General features: G+C 49.6%; 1 protein-coding gene across 5 annotated transcripts in view; it reads right to left on the bottom strand.

Moving 5' to 3' along the window:
• Positions 1–21986: 21986 nt before the first annotated feature.
• LOC147025717 (LIM domain kinase 1-like) overlaps positions 21987–23500 on the bottom strand; it is a 61552-nt gene continuing 60038 nt past the window's right edge. For all 5 annotated transcript variants that reach the window (XM_085880413.1, XM_085880409.1, XM_085880412.1 and 2 more), the window contains one exon: positions 21987–23500. This exon is cut by the window's right edge and continues 847 nt beyond it. The gene's annotated coding sequence lies outside the window, so the exon portion shown is untranslated.

The raw sequence follows: 23500 nt of genomic DNA, 5'->3' as shown, positions 1-23500 counted from the left end.
TTGGTCGATGTTATGGAGGGAGAGTAAGGTAGATGTTGTTGTTTTGTTGGTCGTTGTTATCGAGGGAGAGTGAGGTCGATGTTGTTGTTATGTAGGTCGATGTTATGGAGGGATAGTGAGGTTGATGTTGTAGTTATGTAGGTCGATGTTATGGAGGGAGAGTGAGGTCGATGTTGTTGTTTTGTGGGTCGATGTTATGGAGGGAGCGTGAGGTCGATGTTTTTGTTTTGTAGGTCGTTGTTATGGAGGGAGAGTGAGGTCGATGTTGTTATTATGTAGATTGATGTTATGGAGGGAGAGTGAGGTCGATGTTGTTGTGATGGAGGTCGATTTTCTGGAGGGATCGTGAGGTCGATGTTGTTGTTTTGTAGGTCGATGTTATGGAGGGAGAATGTGGTCGATGTTGTTGTTTTGTATGTCGATGTTATGGAGGGAGATTGAGGTTTATGTTGTTTTGCAGGTCGATGTTATTGAGGGAGAGTGAGGTCGATGTTGTTATGTAGGTCGATGTTATGGAGGGAGCGTGAGGTCGATGTTGTTTTGTCGGTCGTTGTTATGGAGGGAGAGTTTGGTCGATGATGTTGTTTTGTCGGTCAATGTTATGGAGCGAGAGTGAGGTCGATGTTGTTGTTGTTATGTAGGTCAATGTTATAGAGGGAGAGTGAGGTCAATGTTGTTGTTTTGTAGGTCGATGTTATGGAGGGAGAGTGAGGTCGATGTTGTTATTATGTAAGTCGATGTTATGGAGGGAGAGTGAGGTCGATGTTGTTGTTTTGTAGGTCGATGTTATGGAGGGAGAGTGAGGTTGATGTTGTTGTTTTGTTGGTCGTTGTTATCGAGGGAGAGTGAGCTCGATGTTGTTGTTATGTAGGTCGATGTTATGGAGGGATAGTGAGGTTGATGTTGTAGTTATGTAGGTCGATGTTATGGATGGAGAATGTGGTCGATGTTGTTGTTTTGTATGTCGATGTTATGGAGGGAGATTGAGGTTTATGTTGTTTTGCAGGTCGATGTTATTGAGGGAGAGTGAGGTCGATGTTGTTGTTATGTAGGTCGATGTTATGGAGGGAGCGTGAGGTCGATGTTGTTTTGTCGGTCGTTGTTATGGAGGGAGAGTTTGGTCGATGATGTTGTTTTGTCGGTCAATGTTATGGAGCGAGAGTGAGGTCGATGTTGTTGTTATGAGGGTCAATGTTATAGAGGGAGAGTGAGGTCAATGTTGTTGTTTTGTAGGTCGATGTTATGGAGGGAGAGTGAGGTCGATGTTGTTATTATGTAAGTCGATGTTATGGAGGTAGAGTGAGGTCGATGTTGTTGTTTTGTGGGTCGATGTTATGGAGGGAGAGTGAGGTTGATGTTGTTGTTTTGTTGGTCGTTGTTATCGAGGGAGAGTGAGGTCGATGTTGTTATTATGTAGATCGATGTTATGGAGGGAGAGTGAGGTCGATGTTGTTGTGATGGAGGTCGATTTTCTGGAGGGATCGTGAGGTCGATGTTGTTGTTTTGTAGGTCGATGTTATGGAGGGAGAATGAGGTCGATGTTGTTATTTTGTATGTCGATGTTATGGAGGGAGATTGAGGTCGATGTTGTTGTTATGTGGGTCGATGTTATGGAGGGAGCGTGAGGTCGATGTTGTTGTTATGTAGGTCGATGTTATGGACGGAGCGTGAGGTCGATGTTGTTGTTATGTAGGTCAATGTTATAGAGGGAGAGTGAGGTCAATGTTGTTGTTTTGTAGGTCGATGTTATGGAGGGAGAGTGAGGTCGATGTTGTTATTATGTAAGTCGATGTTATGGAGGGAGAGTGAGGTCGATGTTGTTGTTTTGTCGGTCGTTGTTATGGAGGGAGAGTTTGGTCGATGATGTTGTTTTGTCGGTCAATGTGATGGAGCGAGAGTGAGGTCGATGTTGTTGTTATGTAGGTCAATGTTATAGAGGGAGAGTGAGGTTGATGTTGTTGTAATTTAGGGAGATGTTATGGAGGGATAGTGAGGTCGATGTTGTTGTTTTGTTGGTCGATGTTGTGGAGGGACAGTGACATCGATGTTGTTTTGTAGGTCGATGTTATAGAGGGAGAGTGAGGTCGATGTTGTTGTTTTGTAGGTCGATGTTATGGAGGGAGAGTGAGGTCGATGTTGTTATTATGAAAGTCGATGTTATGGAGGGAGAGTGAGGTTGATGTTGTTGTTTTGTTGGTCGTTGTTATCGAGGGAGAGTGAGGTCGATGTTGTTGTTATGTAGGTCGATGTTATGGAGGGATAGTGAGGTTGATGTTGTAGTTATGTAGGTCGATGTTATGGAGGGAGAGTGAGGTCGATGTTGTTTTGTGGGTCGATGTTATGGAGGGAGCGTGAGGTCGATGTTCTTGTTTTGTAGGTCGTTGTTATGGAGGGAGAGTGAGGTCGATGTTGTTATTATGTAGATCGATGTTATGGAGGGAGAGTGAGGTCGATGTTGTTGTGATGGAGGTCGATTTTCTGGAGGGATCATGAGGTCGATGTTGTTGTTTTGTAGGTCGATGTTATGGAGGGAGAATGTGGTTGATGTTGTTGTTTTGTATGTCGATGTTATGGAGGGAGATTGAGGTTTATGTTGTTTTGCAGGTCGATGTTATTGAGGGAGAGTGAGGTCGATGTTGTTGTTATGTAGGTCGATGTTATGGAGGGAGCGTGAGGTCGATGTTGTTTTGTCGGTCGTTGTTATGGAGGGAGAGTTTGGTCGATGATGTTGTTTTGTCGGTCAATGTTATGGAGCGAGCGTGAGGTCGATGTTGTTGTTATGTAGGTCAATGTTATAGAGGGAGAGTGAGGTCAATGTTGTTGTTTTGTAGGTCGATGTTATGGAGGGAGAGTGAGGTCGATGTTGTTATTATGTAAGTCGATGTTATGGAGGGAGAGTGAGGTCGATGTTGTTGTTTTGTAGGTCGATGTTATGGAGGGAGAGTGAGGTTGATGTTGTTGTTTTGTTGGTCCTTGTTATCGAGGGAGAGTGAGGTCGATGTTGTTGTTATGTAGGTCGATGTTATGGAGGGATAGTGAGGTTGATGTTGTAGTTATGTAGGTCGATGTTATGGAGGGAGAATGTGGTCGATGTTGTTGTTTTGTATGTCGATATTATGGAGGGAGAGTGAGGTTGATGTTGTTGTTTTGTATGTCGATGTTATGGAGGGAGATTGAGGTTTATGTTGTTTTGCAGGTCGATGTTATTGAGGGAGAGTGAGGTCGATGTTGTTGTTATGTAGGTCGATGTTATGGAGGGAGCGTGAGGTCGATGTTGTTTTGTCGGTCGTTGTTATGGAGGGAGAGTTTGGTCGATGATGTTGTTTTGTCGGTCAATGTTATGGAGCGAGAGTGAGGTCGATGTTGTTGTTATGTAGGTCAATGTTATAGAGGGAGAGTGAGGTCAATGTTGTTGTTTTGTAGGTCGATGTTATGGAGGGAGAGTGAGGTCGATGTTGTTATTATGTAAGTCGATGTTATGGAGGGAGAGTGAGGTCGATGTTGTTGTTTTGTTGGTCGATGTTGTGGAGGGACAGTGACATCGATGTTGTTTTGTAGGTCGATGTTATAGAGGGAGAGTGAGGTCGATGTTGTTGTTATGCTGGTCGATGTTATAGAGGGAGAGTGTGGTCGATGTTGTTTTTATGTAGGTCGATGTTATGGAGGGATAGTGAGGTCGATGTTGACGTTATTGAGTGGAGTGAGGTCGATGTTGTTGTTTTGTAGGTCGATGTTATGGACGGAGATTGAGGTTTATGTTGTTATGTTGGTCGATGTTATTGAGGGAGATTGAGGTTTAGTTGTTGTTATGTAGGTCTATGTTATGGAGGGAGATTGAGCTTTATGTTGTTGTTATGTAGGTCGATGTTATGGAGGGAGATTGAGGTTTATGTTGTTGTTATGTTGGTCAATGTTATAGAGGGAGAGTGAGGTTTATGTTGTTGTTTTGTGGGTTGATGTTACAGAGGGAGAGTGAGGTTTATGTTGTTGTTCTGTAGGTTGATGTTATGGAGGGAGAGTGAGGTCGATGTTGTTTTGTCGGTCGATGTTATGGAGGGAGATTGAGGTTTATGTTGTTGTTTTGTATGTCGATGTTATGTAGGGAGATTGAGGTCGATGTTGTTGTTTTGTAGGTCGATGTTATGGAGGGAGAGTGAGGTCGATGTTGTTGTTTTGTAGGTCGATGTTATGGAGGGAGAGTGAGATCGATGTTGTTGTTATGTAGATCGATGTTCTAGAGGGAGAGTGAGGTCGATGTTGTTGTTTTGTAGGTCGATGTTATGGAGGGAGATCGATGTCGATGTTCTGGAGAGAGATTGAGGTTTTTGTTGTTCCAATATTTTGATGATATTGTTGTGGTTACCAGATTCGCAAACCACCATTCAGGTCCCTTAGGTGAGGTATCTCGGTAAGTGCATGTGTAGTTAGGCCCAAACCCGTTGTCTAGTGGGAATACATGTCATTTATACGTGCTGCGACTCTTCAGGATAGCCGGTTTTCTTTTACTATCTTTATTTTGGACCAACCGCCATGATCACAACTACAACCACAACCACCGCTTCACCACAACCGCCACGACCTTCCCGTCACACCTCGCAACCGTAGCATCACCACCGTTCTTGCCCCGCTGTGGGTACCGGTGTTGGACTCACGCAGAACGCGCGTCGAACAGCGTGTACAAAATCACGGATTTTGTGCTTCAAAAACGGATCAAAAACGACACACGCCCACTTTTTGCCGTCCAATCGGTGAGCGAGGGGCGAATTGGCCCCGCCCCTAGGGCGATCGATATATGCAAATTTGTGGATCAAAAAGCCTTCACGCCCACTTTTTCTCGGGCCAATGGGGAGCGAGGTGAAAGGTCAAAGGGAGGGGGTCAAAGGCGAAGTTACGGGGGGATAAAAGGACGGTGTTCGTCAGTCAGAAGAGAGTCGCAAACGAGAACGAGAAGGAGTCGAGAACGAGAAGGAGTCGGAACGGAGGGGACGAGTGTGGAAGACTGGAGCCCGAAGCCTGCAGTGGCTGGAGAAGCTGAAGAGAGCCGGACGAGGGGGTGCTCGCGTCGGTGCCAGGAGCTGCACGCCCGAGGGAGGCCGGCAGCGCGACCTGGCCGAGGTGGAGACGCACACCAGGGATAATAAAGATCCTCTATACCCCGAGCATCAGCAACCCCCTCCTGTTTCCCCCCGCGCTGAGATAGTGCGACCAAGGGGGCCCCGTTCCCACCCCCTGCCAGGCACTGTCCACGAGGCCCGCGGGTTGCGGGGCCATCGCCGCTCCGCGTCTCATCACCAGACGGGTAGGCCCGACCCGGTCTCGGCCTCAGGCCGCCTCATTCTTGAGGTATTTCGTTTCCTTGGTTTTGGGTATGTGTTGTCGGCGCCGTCTGTGAAGTAGAATTGTATAAGTGTTGCCGTGTGCTCGGTAGTCGGTATTAGCTCTGCACTGTGTTTTCACTTTTATGTTTGCTTTTTGTGTAAATGGAATTGTGTTTTCTTTTTTTTGTGTGCATTTGGTGGAATTGTATTTGTGTGCTTCCCGTTCGTCGCGAATAAATGTGCTTTATTGTTGAACTGTTCTCCCGCTTCGCTTCGTCTTTTCCTCCATTGAACCCTCATCTTGCTTCACGTAAAGGGTTGGTAGTGGGCTGAATACGCCCGATAATTAATCGAACCGTCGAGGTCGACGATAACACCGCTCGGTTATTCTGATAGTACGGAACGGGTCGCTTAAGTGGCCCGTGTCCGAAGTCGACCTGCGGCGAGGTGCGATCGCCCGGTCTACCCTCCGCGTGGGTACTTAGGTAGTTCGAATTTGGCGAGCAACCCTATCCCACGCGGGGGCTGATTGGCTCGATCGCGGTGAGACCGAAAGGTCCACCCGTGACTGGTTCCCGGCGTTAGTCCGAGAGGGTCACGACTGGATTGTCCGTCCGGTGGGCGACGTGCCGCGATTCGAGTTACGTGGCCGTCCGCACGCCGGCGGGCGCGAAAACCGCAACACTGGTGTCAGGAGTGGGATACAAATTCATCGCCCTCCTCGCGGCACTGGTATCGGAGAACAGGAAAACGGGCTCTCCTGTCTCCGGCTAAATTTACGGGAATCGGTCCAGGGGTGAGAGAAGCGACCCCCGATTCCCTCCAAATTACGAGCGAGCAAATTAACCCTTCACGAGAAGCAAGATGGCGTCTCAAGGCGAGCGGGAGCCGGGGGTATTAGAAATGTATATGTGTAATAATGTAGAGTCCATGGTCCAGGATGGAATCCCCGAGCAGGAAATGTTGATTGTGCAGGAACACGGACTCGCCCAACTGAACCCAGGGCCCGAGGTGGGTGCGGCAGCGGCCGCGGTGTATGACACCTCCCCCCCCCCCTCTCCACCAAGACCCTTCCCCAACCCTTGCCGAAACGGCTCAGCTGAGTGCATCCAACATGGCCCAGCTATGCGCCATGCTGGCGGCAATGAACGAAAAGATGAATGCGAAAATGATCGAAAAAATGGATGCAAACACAAATGAAATGAAAAACGAAATGAAAGACATGAACAAGCAAATGAATGAAGTGAAAACGACGATGGATGCGAATACACAACAAATAAACGAAAAGATGGATACAAAAATGAACGGAATGGAAACAAAAATGAAAGAGCTGCGGGGTGAGACGCAGAACATGGGCCAATGCCTGCAGGCGGGCATGAAGGCAGTGAGCAGGGAGCTTAAAATGGCGACTCCACGTGTGGGAGCAAACGAGCTGGGTGGGGGTGCAACGGCTGACAGGCCCGCGGTGGAGGCGGGTGAAAAAATAATTCGTGGAACGTGTTGGGCGAGGGTCGTAACGATGACCGAAAGGGAAAAATTAAATGGGGAGACCAAAACGTGTGAGACGAGACACGAGGTGACGACAACAGAAATAATAGTTGAGACAAGGGAGGTAAAGGGTGAAGAGTTGGCAGAGACACGGGAGATGGGAACGATAGAGGGAAGACTACACGATGAAGACGGGGTAAGTGACGCGCACGCACACACGGAGGTAGTGGAGGACAATGGGGTTGAGCTCGCGGAGCGTGTTGGGACCCGGTGCGAGCACCTGGATGGCCTCCTCCAGGAACGAGGGGAGGGAGTATGCCCCCTTGAGGCGAGTCACGACCAGGTGAGTTCGGTCGTGCTTTGCGAGGTCGAGGGGACGAGTGCTGTGGACGGGTGCACGGAGAGCTTGGGGGGTATAGAGGCCCCGGAGACCCTTGTGGGGACACAAATCCCCAGTGTGGTTGTCCCTGTGTGTGTGGTGCAAGGTGTGAGTGCGGCACCGTGTGTGGAAGCGACCCCGTGTGTGAGTGGTGTGGTGGCGATGGTGCCAGAGTGCGTGCTTCCCAGCACGCCGGGTGTGGATGGGGCACCGTGTGTGAGTGAGGCCGTGTGTGTGAGTGAAACGGCCAGTATGAGTGAGGCACCACGTGTGAGTGGTGTGGTGGCGATGGTGCCGGAGTACGTGCTTCCCAGCACGCCGTGTGTGGATGAGGCACGGAGTGTGAGTGAGGAACCGCGGGTTAGTGCCCCCGCGTGTGTGGGTGAGGCACCGTGTGTGGAAGAGACCGCGTGTGTGAGTGTCGCCGTGTGTATGAGTGAGGTACCGCGGGTGAGTGCCCCCGCGTGTGTGGATGAGGCACGGTGTGAGAGTAGTGAGGCACGCGTGAGTGAACGGCCGTGTGCAAGGTCGCTGTGTGCAAGGGAGACCGTGTGTGTGAGAGAGCGGTATGTGAGGGAGATGTCGGTTGGCATGCGGGAGCACGCAGCCGCATCTCCCGGTGTGAATGTGATGGTGTGGACTGTGTGCGTCGTAACACGCAGGTGTGCGTGGGTGGAATGGAGACGACGACGGCGACAGAGGAGAGAAAGCCGAGTAGCGGCTGTAGTTGTTTCGAGGACCGTGCCGGGTTCACCCAGCAGTGAGCACGCGGTTCGTGCTGTGCAACGCACGAGACCACCACGTGCTCGCTTGCGAGAGTGAAGTCCCGGTCCGGAAACGCACGCGGTGGATTTGCCGATCCCGCGGACGGACAAAGTTAGGCAGGTAAATGGATTTGGACCGGACGGGTTCTCCACGCGATCGTGTGTGTAAAGCTCCAACGGGCAAAGCACATGTGTTCGCGTGGGGAACCCCTCGAGACGTGTGGCTTGTGTTTTTTTTTTTTTATGCGCACGGTGACGTCATGGCTGCACGTGGGGTTGGAATTCGGCAGGAGGGGTATCTCTGCCGGATGGTCCCGTCCAAGGAGGGACGAGGAACACGTGCAGCTGCATGACGTCACGGGCAGGTGCAAAGTGCGCGAGCTCTGAGTTGCCGCGCAGGTGCTGCGCATGGAAAAAAAAAAAAGGAGCAAGCCTCACTTTCGGGTGTACAGGATTCCTGGGCAAGGGGTGAAAGACCCCCTTACTCTGGGCACAGGATGAAAACTAGTTAGGGGGAAGGGTTAGCTTAGCTAGACCGACTCCATGGGGCAGGGGTAAGTCCTCATGGGGTCCGTGGAATGGATTAGTTAGAGGGATTTAGATGAGCTTTAGGTTGGGAAATAAAATGATTTATTTTGGAGACAGTGACAGACTTGTGAATGTGTAGTGGGGACGTAGCTTAGCTACGTAGGTTAAATGGAACGTGCTGTAGTATAAGGGACGACGTGGGAGCACGAGTTAGTTAGGGGATGTAGTTAGGAGGATGGCAGAGTTCAGCGGTGTGTGTGTTGAAGAGTTGGTGAGTTGTGAGGTGAGTACTTGTTGAGTGAGTGAGGCCAGCGGGTCTGTGTGAGTGGAGTGAATGGGGAATGCATGGTGCGATGAGTGATTGGGGGGAGGAGTGACTCCCGCCCAAGGGACCCCGGGGTCAGTATAAAGTGAGTTAGGGGGTTAGTCAAATTGAAATATGGAGGTCGTTTTGCTGTTGGTGGGAAAGTAGGCTCGAGACCCATTTGGAGGGGTGCAGGAGCCCTGTTGACGGGCTTGGGAGCGTGGCTGCGAAAGGTGAGTATCGCTGAGAGGGTACCCCGGGCACCAGGCTAGTCGGCCGCGGTAGGCCATGGGCCCATGGGGGGCCGGGATAGAGTAGTGGGCACGGGTGCGCCTGCTTGGTGCGGGGGCCCGGGGCGCCATTAGCCGCGTGGGCAGTGTTGTGGGCACGGGTGACCCTCGGAAAGGGGCCCGGGAGGCCGGCCTGCCACGTGTGCGTTTCAGGGGAGGTGCCATGGGGGCACTCCCCGGTGTTAGGGAGCTGGTAGGCTCGGAGGCAGTGTAGTGCCCGGGGTGCCATAGCGGGAGATTCGGCAGAGGGTCGTGCCTGCCAAAGGGAGCCACGTGTCCCAGCCAGGAGACCGTGTGAGGGCACGGAGAGAAAATTGGGGGGCGAGGCCCGAAATTGTGAGGACACCAACACAGGCGACGGGAATCTGGGTTGTTAGAACCAATAGTTTAAGCGAGAGGCGCTTGTTGAAAGCCCGGGGTAGTTTAACAGTTAAATGGTTAGGGTAGATTAGGAGATGTACCCCTCCGCACCATCCATCCCCTCGCTGTCGTTGTGGGCCGCTGGACCCACTTGGTGTTAAGATCGCCGAACTCTGGGGAGGCCATTCTGAGGCTTCATTGGGCCTCGACACAGGACGTTAGCTCTCCCTTGTTCCCCTCCGGGAAGGGAACGTAGGGGTTGGGAGTAGGCTAGGTGACAGGATAGGTTAGCCGAACAAGGACGATAAAGGGGGTTAGGGGACGATTTATAGTGGGGAAGTAAAAATAAAAACAACAAAAAAAAATAAGTTGGGGCTAAATTGGGGTTTGACAAATTAAGGGAGTGGGTATGTACAGTGACAGGCAAAGGCGATAGGTTGGGAGGGAGACAGGTAGGTAGGTCCGAGCCCGCCTTCCAAGTGGCCAGCACCACCGCACTCCCTCCACCAACCTCCATTGAACGGCAAAGGCTGGCCAACTTCATCGGCTGGCCATGTTTTGCTTCAAGGCGGAGGCCGGCCAACTTCATCGGCAGCTGTTGTTTTGCTGCAAGGCCTGTGCCATCGGCTGGCCGTGTTTGCTTCAAGGCCTGTACCGGCCAGTTCATCTGCTGGCTGTTTTCTTCAAGGCCTGTGCCGGCCAGTTCATCTGCGGGCTGTGTTTGCCTGCAGCGGCCTTCTTCTGCGGGCTGTGTTTGCCTGCAGCGGCCTTCTTCTGCGGGCTGTGTTTGCCCGCTACCTTTGCCATGCCATGCCCACTGCCCCTGTTCACCAGCCCCGTTCAATTTTTGCTTTGCCCCCCCCCTGTTCATTTCCATGTGCGCCAGGATCAGAAAGCAACAGTTTGCAAGCTGCAAGAACTGCCCTGTTGGCAGCTACAACACGGGCCTGCAGTGGCGGCCCGTGCACCGTTTTGCGTCCATCCATTCATCCATTCATTCGTTGTGCTCATTGCGTGTGCCACTTGAGCTGGCACGGAGACTACGTTTGTGCGGCCCATGCACCGTTGTGGTTCAGTGCGTTCAGCTCAAAAGGGAAGGCCTTGGACTGCGTGTGAGCAGCCAGCCACGTTCCCTGTCACCTGCATTGTTTGAGCCAGAGACTGCATGCGGGCAGCCTGGCTCCCTGCTAACTGCTTTCTTTTGCAGAGTTCAATGATCCTGGGCCATGGTTTAGTGTAAGATTTGTAAGTTAAGGTTAAGATGTACTGTAAATATGAGTGCGCCCCCGGCATGTCTGTCTAGCGCCGGCAATTTTATTTAAGTCGTCCGTGTGAGTGAGTTTGTTTAGGTAGTTACGCAGCCCTCAGGTTATTTATTTTGGGGACACGAATACCATGAATGTCGCACTCAGGGATCCGTAGGTAAAATGTACTAGGGGAAAACTACACATGATGGCACACGAAAATTTGACGACTCGGGACGAGTCTGTAAAAAGGGAAGGGGGTAGTGTTGTGGTTACCAGATTCGCAAACCACCATTCAGGTCCCTTAGGTGAGGTATCTCGGTAAGTGCATGTGTAGTTAGGCCCAAACCCGTTGTCTAGTGGGAATACATGTCATTTATACGTGCTGCGACTCTTCAGGATAGCCGGTTTTCTTTTACTATCTTTATTTTGGACCAACCGCCATGATCACAACTACAACCACAACCACCGCTTCACCACAACCGCCACGACCTTCCCGTCACACCTCGCAACCGTAGCATCACCACCGTTCTTGCCCCGCTGTGGGTACCGGTGTTGGACTCACGCAGAACGCGCGTCGAACAGCGTGTACAAAATCACGGATTTTGTGCTTCAAAAACGGATCAAAAACGACACACGCCCACTTTTTGCCGTCCAATCGGTGAGCGAGGGGCGAATTGGCCCCGCCCCCAGGGCGATCGATATATGCAAATTTGTGGATCAAAAAGCCTTCACGCCCACTTTTTCTCGGGCCAATAGGGAGCGAGGTGAAAGGTCAAAGGGAGGGGGTCAAAGGCGAAGTTACGGGGGGATAAAAGGACGGTGTTCGTCAGTCAGAAGAGAGTCGCAAACGAGAACGAGAAGGAGTCGAGAACGAGAAGGAGTCGGAACGGAGGGGACGAGTGTGGAAGACTGGAGCCCGAAGCCTGCAGTGGCTGGAGAAGCTGAAGAGAGCCGGACGAGGGGGTGCTCGCGTCGGTGCCAGGAGCTGCACGCCCGAGGGAGGCCGGCAGCGCGACCTGGCCGAGGTGGAGACGCACACCAGGGATAATAAAGATCCTCTATACCCCGAGCATCAGCAACCCCCTCCTGTTTCCCCCCGCGCTGAGATAGTGCGACCAAGGGGGCCCCGTTCCCACCCCCTGCCAGGCACTGTCCACGAGGCCCGCGGGTTGCGGGGCCATCGCCGCTCCGCGTCTCATCACCAGACGGGTAGGCCCGACCCGGTCTCGGCCTCAGGCCTGCCCCATTCTTGAGGGTATTTCTTTTCCTTGGTTTTGGGTATGTGTTGTCGGCGCCGTCTGTGAAGTAGAATTGTATAAGTGTTGCCGTGTGCTCGGTAGTCGGTATTAGCTCTGCACTGTGTTTTCACTTTTATGTTTGCTTTTTGTGTAAATGGAATTGCGTTTTCTTTTTTTTGTGTGCATTTGGTGGAATTGTATTTGTGTGCTTCCCGTTCGTCGCGAATAAATGTGCTTTATTGTTGAACTGTTCTCCCGCTTCGCTTCGTCTTTTCCTCCATTGAATCCCCATCTTGCTTCACGTAAAGGGTTGGTAGTGGGCTGAATACGCCCGATAATTAATCGAACCGTCGAGGTCGACGATAACACCGCTCGGTTATTCTGATAGTACGGAACGGGTCGCTTAAGTGGCCCGTGTCCGAAGTCGACCTGCGGCGAGGTGCGATCGCCCGGTCTACCCTCCGCGTGGGTACTTAGGTAGTTCGAATTTGGCGAGCAACCCTATCCCACGCGGGGGCTGATTGGCTCGATCGCGGTGAGACCGAAAGGTCCACCCGTGACTGGTTCCCGGCGTTAGTCCGAGAGGGTCACGACTGGATTGTCCGTCCGGTGGGCGACGTGCCGCGATTCGAGTTACGTGGCCGTCCGCACGCCGGCGGGCGCGAAGACCGCAACAATATATTTTAATTCGTCCCTGAGAGAAAATCATGTTTCCAAGGCAATGCATGTTTGAATAGGCTGAATCAACATGACAGCTGAGACCCCAGTAAGGCCAATTTGTGCTGACCAAGGATAAGCCTTTCATGAAGGTAAGCCGTTAATTATCTTCAAAAAGGGATGTTTAAATTTCATGGCTTTGGAGTTATGGAGGAGACACACTGACACACTGACACACACACACTGACACACACACACACTGACACACACACACACTGACACACACACACACAGACACACACACACACACACAGACACACACAGACACACACATACACACACACACACACACAGACACACACACACACACACACACACACACACACACACACACACACACACACACACTTATTAGTATGACTAGCAAATACCACCTGTCGCTTTCCTAACAGGAATAGTCAGAGGGCTGATAAAAGAAGCGGGAGAGGGTGAGGGGTGCAGGGAGAGTGATTGGTATATTGGCGGATTGGCGGAATCTGTTGCTCTGCCCTCAGAGAATGAACCTGTTACTGTGCCCTCAGGGCATGAACGCGTGACTTGTTACTGTGCCCTCAGGGCATGAACGCGTAACCTGTTACTGTGCCCTCAGGGCATGAACGCGTAACCTGTTACTGTGCCCTCAGGGCATGAACGCGTAACCTGTTACTGTGCCCTCAGGGCATGAACGCGGAACCTGTTACCGTGCCCTCAGGGCATGAACGCGGAACCTGTTACTGTGCCCTCAGGGCATGAACGCGGAACCTGTTACTGTGCCCTCAGGGCATGAACGCGGAACCTGTTACTGTGCCCTCAGGGCATGAACGCGGAACCTGTTACTGTGCCCTCAGGGCAAGAACGCGGAACCTGTTACTGTGCCCTCAGGGCATGAACGCGGAACCTGTTGCTGTGCCCTCAGGGCATGAACGCGGAACCTGTTGCTGTGCCCTCAGGGCATGAACGCGGAACCTGTTGCTGTGCCCTCAGGGCATGAACGCGGAACCTGTTGCTGTGCCCTCAGGGCATGAACGCGGAACCTGTTGCTCTGCCCTCAGGGCATGAACGCGGAACCTGTTGCTCTGCCCTCAGGGCATGAACGCGGAACCTGTTGCTCTGCCCTCAGGGCATGAACGCGGAACCTGTTGCTCTGCCCTCAGGGCATGAACGCGGAACCTGTTGCTCTGCCCTCAGGGCATGAACGCGGAACCTGTTGCTCTGTCCTCAGGGCATGAACGCGGAACCTGTTGCTCTGCCCTCAGGGCATGAACGCGGAACCTGTTGCTGTGCCCTCAGGGCATGAACGCGGAACCTGTTGCTCTGCCCTCAGGGCATGAACGCGGAACCTGTTGCTCTGCCCTCAGGGCATGAACGCGGAACCTGTTGCTCTGCCCTCAGGGCATGAACGCGGAACCTGTTGCTGTGCCCTCAGGGCATGAACGCGGAACCTGTTGCTGTGCCCTCAGGGCATGAACGCGGAACCTGTTGCTGTGCCCTCAGGGCATGAACGCGGAACCTGTTGCTGTGCCCTCAGGGCATGAACGCGGAACCTGTTGCTCTGCCCTCAGGGCATGAACGCGGAACCTGTTGCTCTGCCCTCAGGGCATGAACGCGGAACCTGTTGCTCTGCCCTCAGGGCATGAACGCGGAACCTGTTGCTCTGCCCTCAGGGCATGAACGCGGAACCTGTTGCTCTGCCCTCAGGGCATGAACGCGGAACCTGTTGCTCTGCCCTCAGGGCATGAACGCGGAACCTGTTGCTCTGCCCTCAGGGCATGAACGCGGAACCTGTTGCTCTGCCCTCAGGGCATGAACGCGGAACCTGTTGCTCTGCCCTCAGGGCATGAACGCGGAACCTGTTACTCTGCCCTCAGGGCATGAACGCGGAACCTGTTGCTCTGCCCTCAGGGCATGAACGCAAATTCTGTTACTATGCCCTCAGGGCATGAATGTGGAATCTGTTGCTCTGCCCTCAGGGCATGAACGTAGAATCTCTTACTCTGCCCTCAGGGTATGTCAGCATAAATAACTTTCCAAATGCTAAACGGAAATTTTTTTTGAAAGTTCCAAAAAGGTGATCTGTATTGTCGGGTTCAAGTATATGCATTAAAATTCCTTGGGACTAAACGGTATTCGGATTACACAATGTGAAACCTTTTTTGTTGTTATTATTATTATTATTTTATATGAAGTCAAGGCTTCAGGCCCGGTCACACCTTGACGTTTTCGCCAGCGATGGCAACGTATTAAAATGTATGTAAAACGCTGGCTTACGTTGAACTTTTGATGTTTTTTTTTAAAGATTCGGACGTATTCATAGCGACTTGGTCTTATGTATAACGCATTGGTAACTACACAGAACGTTTCGTTGTGTTATAGATAACTTATACCAACGAATGCTGAACCTGTTGTCGGCCTACACAACCGATGCCCAACGATAGTCTAACTCAGGCATAGCGCGTTGCAGGCATCGCCGACGATGTCGTGACGTAGCCTATTAAAAGGCTGACGCACAACGATTCGAATCATAACTGCCGTAGAAATGGAAGTGACAACATCGCGGTCACACCTTGGCGATCTTCCCAGCGTATGCCGACCTAAGAAAAATGTGTTTAAAACGTTGGGGCACGTCAAATACGGTATGGGTAAGTTTGGTATACGTGAGTAGAACGCTACAGTACGCGATCATACGTCGTAGTAAGTAGAGTACGTCAAGAAATTTTAAACATGTTCAAAATTTTACGACGTACTCGGCGTATGACACACGTTCCGCATGCGATGGGGATAAGTTTTACACACGATATGTGGACGCTTACACACGTCCACAAAGGCTACTCATAAGTCGAAACACGTCGCGGTAATGTCTTTTTTACGCGAAACTTATTTCTAACTTATGTTTGACGTGCTTTGAACCAATTCTTTACGTAGTCCCAACACACATCGACGTATGTAGACGTATTCCAATGACGTCTTCCGGTCGACAAAAAAAAAAAAAAATGAATGTGTTTCTAACTTACAACTGCCATATAAAGACGTGTTCCCAGCGGTTTTGGGAATTGGTATATAAAAAATGCTGCTCATAAAAGGTTCATGATTGTCAGGTCAGGTTCGATCTGTGACCTGCTACAGGTACCATGTAAACCTGTACTGACCTGTTCCATGGTCGGGTTGTCGGCGACTAAACTGTCTCCCCCACCAGGTTTTCTGGTGAGGAGGGTGTTTGGATATGGACACCCAGCAGGATTAAAAACAAAACCTGTCAAAGGGCGGAAGAGCTCCTTGTGAGCCAACGGCCATCCATATCTAGTGCCCAACTGTGTCTGCAGACGTCCTCCTGCAGTTGGGTCACTTCTTATGAGGAGGTTGGTGGCAGGATTTGCACTCCGGCCACCATAAAACCCTTCATTCCGCAAAACGCAAAAACGCAAAAAAATCTGAAAACACACTCCGTGGGAGTACCTCCTGCGCAGCTTCCCTTCGCTGGGCAGCTCACCGGATGACGGGATTGGGGCAAAGCCTTCGGGACCCCCAATCTTTGATAGGAGGGAAACCACGGGGTAACATCCCTGGGTCAGATTGCGGGAGAGTGTGTCGGAGTGGTGCTGAGGTGTCGTCCACCAGACGGCGGTCTCCTTGGGTTAACCTGAGGCGGTCCCTTCGAGTGGGTGCCTGCAATGTCCTATCCCTAAGAGAGGATGATCACCTGTCTCTGTTATCATCTGAGCTCAAGCGTTTGGACATCGGGATTGCAGCTCTCTCTGAGGTTCGGAGACCGGATTGCGGCGAGATAATGGTGGGTGGTTACACCTACTATTGGTCTGGTCGCTCTGATGGTTACCATACCCAAGGAGTTGCTGTAGCTGTGTCCAATAAGCTGACCCCAATGATAATTGAGGTAACACCGGTCAACGAGCGTATTATGAGATTAAGGATTCGTCACTCCTTAGGTGTCATTTCCCTGGTCTCTGTTTATGCTCCGACTGAGGCGAGTGATGTTACCGTGAAGGACACATTCTACGCCACACTCGAGTCTGTGGTTGATCAGTGCTCCAGACGAGATACACTTCTAGTCTTGGGGGATTTCAATGCATCGACTGGAACTGATAGGGATGGTTATGAGGTGTGTGTTGGTCCCCATGGGCCAGGAACTATGAACCAGAATAGCACTAAGTTCCTTGACTTTGCAAGAAGTCATGGACTTAGGGTGGCTGGTTCATGGTTTCAGCGCCCACAAGCTCATCGCTGGACTTGGTATTCCAACGCTGGCGGTGTGGCAAAGGAGATTGACCATGTCCTCATTGACGGTCGTTGGAGGATGATCCAGAACTGCAGGGTCTACCGGAGGGCTCAGTTCCTCAATACTGACCACAGGCTTGTTGTAGCAACTCTAAAGCTGCACCTTAAATCCTGGAGAATGGTACCATCCCAGCCTAGGCTGGATGTTGCCAAGCTCAGGGATGAGAGAGTAGCTGAGGAGTTTGCGAACAGGCTGAGTGGACACTTGGGGGGTCTGGGTGCTTTGGGGGGTCCTGAAGAGTTGTGGAGCGCCTTCAAGACCACCGTCCTTGATGTTGCCGGTGGATGCCTTGGAGCTCACCGCAGGGCAAAGAAGAATTTTGTCTCTCAAGGGACACTGGATACCATTGACCAGAGTCGCAGGGCCAGGCTGAATGGCAGAGCTGAGCTGTTCAGAGCTGAGGCGTAAAACTGTACGTGCACTGAGGGTGGACAAGGAGGCCTATGTGCGAGGAATCTGTGAGGGGGTAGAGCATCACGTGTGGACAGGTGATTCTCGTCCCGCTTACAGGGGAATTCGCGCATTACGTTTATCCAAGCCCATCCCTCGGAGCACTGCAGTTCGAGCAGAGAGTGGTAGGCTCTTGACAGAGGTGTCTGAAGTGAAGGCCCGCTGGGCCGGTTACTTTGAGCGGTTGTAGCAGGCTGATCCCCCAGCTGTCGAGTTGGACATCAAAGGTGTTACAATCCCTGTTGCTGACCCTCGAATCAACTGTGGTCCACCTTCGCTTGTGGAAACACGGGCTGCGGTGAACCAGTTGAAACGGGGCAAAGCTCCAGGGATTTGTGGCATCCATGCCGAACTTCTCAAGGCTGGTGGAAATGCTGCACTCGTGTCGTTGCATGTAGTTTTGTGCTCTGCCTGGAACACAGGCATCATCCCAACTGACTGGAAGAGGGGCCTTGTTGTCCCTCTCTGGAAAGGGAAGGGTGATCGCCCAGACTGCAACAACTACCGAGGGGTGACGCTGCTCTCAGTGCTGGGCAAGGTCTTTGCTCGGATAATTCTTGATAGGGTTCGCCACCATCTGCTTGAGCACCAGCGTCCAGAGCAGTCAGGCTTTACACCAAAGAGGTCAACGATTGACCGTATCCTTGCCCTTCGTGTCCTCACCGAACGCAGACGAGAGTTTCAGCAGGGGCTGCTTGCAGCCGATGTTGATCTCTGTAAAGCGTTCGATTCAGTGAATCGGGATGTCCTCTGGAGGATTCTTGGTCTTCGTGGGGTGCCACCAAAACTGATCGATCTGATGTCTGAACTCTACTCTGGTTCTGAGAGTGCTGTGAAGTGTGGTGGTACCACCTCTGACTTATTTCCAGTTGTTACTGGAGTTCGTCAGGGATGTGTACTTGCCCCCACACTTTTCAGCACTTGTATGGACTGGATTCTAGGGAGGATGTCGGAGAGATCAAGTTGCGGTGCATCGTTTGGGAATGTCAAGATCTCGGACCTTGATTTTGCTGACGATGCAGTCATCTTTGCGGAGACTTTAGACATCCTTTTGGGGGCCCTCGACGTGCTGAATGAGGAGTCTGAGCCGCTGGGATTACGGGTTTCTTGGGTCAAAACTAAGATCCAGGCTTTCGGTGACATCTTGGATGCTGCTGTCCTGTCTGTGTCTGTTTGTGGTGAGGATGTTGAGGTCGTGGAGAGATTCACTTACCTTGGCAGTGATATTCATGTCTCTGCTGGCTGCGAGTCAGAGGTCAATAGACGTCTGGGTCGGGCCTGGGGAGTCATGGATTCACTGGATCATGGGGTGTGGAGCTGCCGGTACCTGTGCGGGAGGACGAAAGTCCGAGTCTTCAGGTCCTTGGTACTTCCAGTCTTGCTCTATGGGTGCGAGACTTGGACTCTGACCAAGGATCTGAGACGGAGACTTAATTCCTTTGGTACCAGGTGTCTTCGGAGAATCCTTGGCTATCGCTGGTCGGATTTTGTGTCCAACGAGCGGTTGCTGAGAGAGACTCGGATGAGATTTGTTACCTGCATAGTCCGTGAGCGTCATTTGCGGCTGTATGGACATGTGGCTCGTTTTCCTGATGCTGATCCTGCTCACCAGATTCTCTCAGCGAGGGAGTCTCATGAGTGGAGGAGGCCAGTGCCTCATGGTTGCAGCAGGTTGACCATCATCTCAAGGAGATGGGGATGGGCCTGGCATCTGCCTGGGGGATGGCCAGACGGAGGCCCCTGGAGTACCGGCAGAAAGTGGACGCAGTGACACGCTGTTCTGGCACATGCTCCCATACCTGACCTGATAAAAGGGGAACACAACAGTGTTTTCGAGTCCTTTTTGAGTCGATGTCCATGTCAGCAGTAACAGTATCAGTATTAGTAGTAGTTTGTTCATGTTGGCAGTAGTTGGTGAGTGTGAGGGGGAGGGTGTGGGTTATGATGGATCGTCCTTGCGTCCGTGTGTCCACGGGTAGGAGACATCTTTTCACCATTGTTCGAAGTTCTTCGCGGCTAATTTTTTATGGGGCTTTTTCAACAATGAGCTATGGCTTGTTTTTACGATTTAGGTCTATTCATAACGGGTTGGACAAATGCACAATGAACTAATAATGTGCATAGAGCGCTTTGATTACTTATAGATACGATATACCAACGAATAATTATCGTGAAGCCGGCGTTCACAAACTATGCCCAACGATAGCCCAACTTATCCATATCGTGCGGCAGTTTATCTTTGCCGGTGACGTGGGGTTTGCTATTCATAGGCTGCCACTCTACGATTTAAATGGCTGCATCCCCACTATTGAAAGTAGACGCTTGCGCTCAACAATTGGATTTTTTTTTTACACTCAACGACTTTTAAACGGTACCACTCAGCTAATTTCATTGTTTACAATGAACGATTTAAATTGCTGTCACTCGCCTTTGTTTTTTGAGGCTGGGGTTTGGAAATTTGAAGCGTTTCTTCTGAACGTGTTAAAACGCTCAAACTCGACTATTTTAAATAGATGCTGCCGATGGACAATTGGAATCATAGCCAAGCTGTGGTTTTGTGTATTACATCACATCGAAGTGTGAACATCCTCGTCATGCCGAAGAAAAGTTTGAAGAATGCTGCAAATAAGTGTCCTGGCCGTGGCCGTGGACGCTGACGCAAGGACGATCCATTATACCGACGTCTTTCAGCCTATGAGTAACTTAAAAGTAACGTCTGTCGACGTGTGGCAACGATCGCGTAACGTGCCAACAACACGTTAATCATAGGTTAGAAATAAGTTTCGGGTACGCTAAACATTACCTCGGCGTGTCTCAACTTATGATTAACTTACAAGTAGCATGTGTTGACGTCTGTCAACGATCGCAGACCGTGCATACAACTTGTGGCCAGCGTAGCGGAACGTGTGAGTCATACGCCGGCATAAGTCGTGAAATTTCAAGCATGAAAAAATTTGAGGACAACCGAAAAGTACAACGTTTAAAGCCAACGTACAACGACGTATGGCAGTGTTTTTCAGCGTGCTCTCAATGTTATCAAAACTTACCCATAACGTATTCAACGTGTGCCAGCGTTTTAGAAAGAAAAATTCAAAAATCGGCATACATTGGCTGAAACGTCAAGGTGTGACCGGGTCTTTATGGAAGAGTGTCAAGAATGAATGGATCTGGATGAAACAGAACAAAAGGCACAGCAGAGAGCATGGTGAAAAACACCAACAGGGTTGAAGGACAAAATAGAGGAATCGTTGGACAAATGAGGGGTCGAGGAGGTTGAACCATAACCGCATTGTGAAGAGGTTGAACTCGCACTTCGTTCGTTTTCAATGCTTGGTTTTCTTAAACATTTCCTGAAGAGTAATTTTCATGAAGGATATTAGTTTCTCTCGCATAAAGTAAAGATATTTATTATTTCTTGTTAAGAGATAAAACTTCATTCCATGCAAGAAGCTAATGTACTGTTCAAGTTTTATTACTTGATCAATGGTGATCTTTTGTTTTTTTCTCTTCACCATCACCATTATGTTCTTCATCAGGGTTAGTAACCAGGTCAACAATCTCTTCATCCATCATCTGGTAGACCACAGGTGCTTCAGTCACAATTCATCCGCTCCATGTTATCTTTATGCACGTCCTTGGTTACTTTGGTGTTCATACCCTTTGTATAATGTATCAAATCTGCTGCGTAAACCTTCTCACTTGAAAGTTTAAAACCTTCAGCTTGCTCATTGTCATCAGACATGGTAAGTGGCCATAAGTTATGCCGTGCATTTTTCAATGTCAGTTCCATCACTTAGTCCCATGCACGTGCAACTACCCAAATACAGCTCTGGATGGTGAACTCCTTCTTGAGTCGCACCAACAGATGAATCGGTACGAAGCAGACGACGCATTAAATGTTTTTTTTTTCTTCTCTGAAAGTTCGAATTTTGTTCAGATTTGAGTTTTCATTGTAATTAAAACTTAAATAAATAGATTTTAAAGGTCATTAAGAAAAGTTTTTCAGAAGTTTACCGGTCTTTTACACAACCTTATTTAACACGTTACATTAGTTCTCCGTGCCTGTTTCTGTCCTTCATGACTAAGTTTCCTGTTTTAAATGATTTTCAATTTATTCGACTGACAGACAGGTAGATAGAATAAAATAAATAAAGATTAAAAAGATTATCTCACTCCTCTCTGAGCATGTTCCCTCAGGATGAGATTCCGTACAATTTGTCAAATTCAGTCAAAGTTCTGCTAAACTGCAAGTTCATGTTCCGATGAATCTTCCGATTCGTGTTCTCGTGCTCAAAATAACAATCAGTTGAAATCAAGTTGTTCAACCATGGACCGACATCTGCGGACGGACAGAAAGACAGACAAAGTGAACCAATTGCTTCACCCCACTTTTCACTTCGCCCATGTGAGGTAATAAATGTTTGAGAGATATTTAAATAATAGGTGAAATAAAAGAACCTTTTCCGCTGGTGGGATAATTTAACCAAATGGAAGAGTCAAGAGGTCAGTGTGCCAACACCTCCAACGTGTCAATGTATCAGCACGACTCACAAAACGAAGCACTTCAGATCGAGAGATGCCATTAAACATCGAAAAGTCTTGGTAAACAAGAAACAAGAAAAAAGCACGTGGGTCATATTCTCACATTTATTCATCATCATAAAATCCCAACATGATATATTCACACCTGTCTAAAGTGCATCAAGCCACGAGAGTGAGGAACATTTAAGGTTGAAAAGAACATACAACACACTAAAAAATAAAAACAAACATATTGCATCTAGACTTGATTCTATATTGGCAACGAACATGTAACATTTTCACAAGGTGAAACCAAATCGGTCCAGCCGATCATAGGTCAAAGGTTGAAATCTCCAAGGTACACCGCCAGATAGACGAGTTCATGTTAATGTAATGAAATGAAAGTCAAAATATCACAGGTTGAAGTTTCAATCTCAGTCGTCAGGCCACGAATCTGCTAAGTCTCAACAGGTGTGCTAAAACCAGTCGACGATACGATTACGCAGCAGATAAACTCCTCTAAATTCTTCAGGCAGTGAACAACGTGCAAATATCTGGTGTTAAGAGCATGCAATTGTAACATTGTACCAAACGGCAGATAGTTTCTCGAGCCGACACAAGAGAAGGCTTAATATGTATTAAGCGGGTCTAGACCAACCACAGAGGATTATAGAAGTCGACCAAAGAATAATAAAAAAAAAAACCAGCTCTTCCAGGAAAGCAGAGTTAACCTGCAGGTATACTGCATTACCAGGCCATCCCACAATACTACCAGTGGGTGGGTTGGTTACACCAGAGGGTCGACGAGGTAGTGACAAAGCATTTAGTACGGCCAATAACAAATCACGTCATTTCAATTCAATTACAGATTTGAGATGTGTTCAGCTCGCATGCACAGAGCAAGCGTTTCAAGAGTGCCAGAGAGAAAAATACGAGGGCAGTAAGAAGGAATAGATCAACGACATCATGAATTCTTCATCCAAAGGTCAACTCTGGCATTCAAATTCTAAACTTTCAACAAAAGGTTTCTCCTGTTTTCCAATTCAATATGTGACTGAGATATACAAGCAAAACGTCCGACAATGCATGACGACCAATTTATGCCAATCCCAAAACCTATGAAAGGTTCATCATCCCAACCTTGCGATCACAAAATAACGTGTCCACGAATACCTGGCATTTTTATTACGCTCCAGAGTTGATCAGAAAAAATAAATAAACAAACAAACAAACAATCTGTCCCTGGAAGTTGGAAGGAAGGAAATTAAAAGCCGGTATTCCCAGCTCGCTTGCGTTGGTGACTTTCATCGGGTTATTAGAACGACGGAACATTTCAGATAAAAAGCAGGAACATCTAACTTTACATGCTAACCAAACGGTTTCAATTTTAAAAAATAAAAACTTTCAAAATGTTTCACCAAAACGACTCCATTTCAAACTTATTGCAATTCTTATTCACGATTTATACATTTACATTGCTCGAGAAAAAGAATAATAATTAAAAAAAAGAAAAGGTTCAAACCATCCACAACTGCCAACTTCAAACTGCTCTCACAGAGAAAACAAGCCGATGGCTTCGTTTTGACAGTGCAAGCAAATCAAGTGGATTCATCAAAATGGCAGATA

Source organism: Eptatretus burgeri, chromosome 5 (assembly GCF_056783735.1).
Source record: "Eptatretus burgeri isolate ZD-2024b chromosome 5, Ebu_testis_v1, whole genome shotgun sequence".
Lineage (NCBI taxonomy): Eukaryota > Metazoa > Chordata > Myxini > Myxiniformes > Myxinidae > Eptatretus > Eptatretus burgeri.
This window is presented reverse-complemented; position numbering and strand designations above follow the sequence as displayed.